We start from the raw sequence: 1,252 nt of genomic DNA on the forward strand, positions 1-1,252 counted from the left end.
TGGTGGAGGTTGATTTGTAACTTTTGATTGGAAATTTAACCTAATCAAATGCGTGCGACGACCAACGACAATTGTAATCCATCTTAGTGAGACGAGTTCGATCGTTACATCTGCTTGGAGGTAAGACCCACTCATGTTATCTGCGTCCTGTTTATCTAGTCTCAGTGATTCGGACAGAGACGCGAAGCAGTGCTCTGCCTCGGAGTCAAACACGCCGTACACGTTTCGCACTTGCTTATCACATTCCTTACGTGCAGTCCTGCTTTATTTGATGTCTACCAGACTTCGCGGGGACGCCAATGATTTACGCATCCGTCTGCCTAGAGACCGTGTGCTTCACTTGACATGGTCTCTTGCATGAGAAATGCCATTCTTGCTCCTTATTTGGTACGAAAACGTCCCCCATTGGCTAGAACGAAGAATATGGTTGGGTTTCAGTGACGTCATGAACGCTTGATATCTCGTTCCAAAGCCACGCGAGATCTGAGATCTAGAGGGCTGTCCCAACGGTATATACGTGAGTGTATAAAGCACAGACTTCGCATTGGCTTTTCAGTAAGTTGGAGAACGAGGCATTGTCCTGTCATCTTTGCCTGGTGGACGGCACAGGATTTTTCCAGCTCGGGTAATTCATTTTCATTTTTTGTCAGATCTCATGGTAAGTTCACGGCGTGAAACATGTGTGTGGGTGAGATGGAGTATTAACCAAATGCTGCCCTTGTGAGGTATGGGCCTCATGTGTCCTACACCGGTCCGACCATTACATGTATTGACGTACGAACATCTATCACTATAACAATCTACGTGCATATCCCTGTCAGGGGGAAGTGGGCAACGTGTTAGCTTTTCAGCCGCTAGCAGATAATATTGAACTAGAGAGGAATTCTCCTGGCTCACGCCAACAGTCTGGCGTTTCCGTTGCAGGGAAAGGTGATCCTGTAGCTAACGAGGCCAGTCATCTGCGTGTGTACATATTACTGTTGAGCGACGCTTACCATGGGAAAATCTAGATCTATATTATCCAGTATCAAATGAAACATTTTAAGGGACAGTTTTCAGGGAAAATGCGTCTTGTTTTCTCCCCCACAGTGAGCAGACCCTCGTGTGCAAACAGGAGACATATGGTGCCGTCTTGTAAGACGGAAGACCTTTCAATTAACTGTGCTCCGGTGTGAGGCGAAGCGACGAAAGGTGGTTTCAAGAATCCTCGGCATTCTGAAGGTCAGTGTGCTTTTCTATGCGAAGGGTTTGT

The 1,252-nt window shown here is 46.7% G+C and overlaps 1 protein-coding gene across 1 annotated transcript in view; it reads left to right on the forward strand.

The window, feature by feature from the left end:
* The first annotated feature begins 359 nt into the window (after window positions 1-359).
* The window catches only part of LOC118412699 (QRFP-like peptide receptor), a 31,079-nt gene continuing 30,186 nt past the window's right edge, over window positions 360-1,252 (forward strand). Inside the window, exons 1-2 of the mRNA XM_035815722.1 lie at window positions 360-625; window positions 1,090-1,221. The gene's annotated coding sequence lies outside the window, so the exon portion shown is untranslated. The remainder of the gene's footprint in view (window positions 626-1,089; window positions 1,222-1,252) is intronic.

The sequence above is a fragment of the Branchiostoma floridae genome, chromosome 3, assembly GCF_000003815.2.
Source record: "Branchiostoma floridae strain S238N-H82 chromosome 3, Bfl_VNyyK, whole genome shotgun sequence".
In the NCBI taxonomy this organism is placed as follows: Eukaryota; Metazoa; Chordata; class Leptocardii; order Amphioxiformes; family Branchiostomatidae; genus Branchiostoma; species Branchiostoma floridae.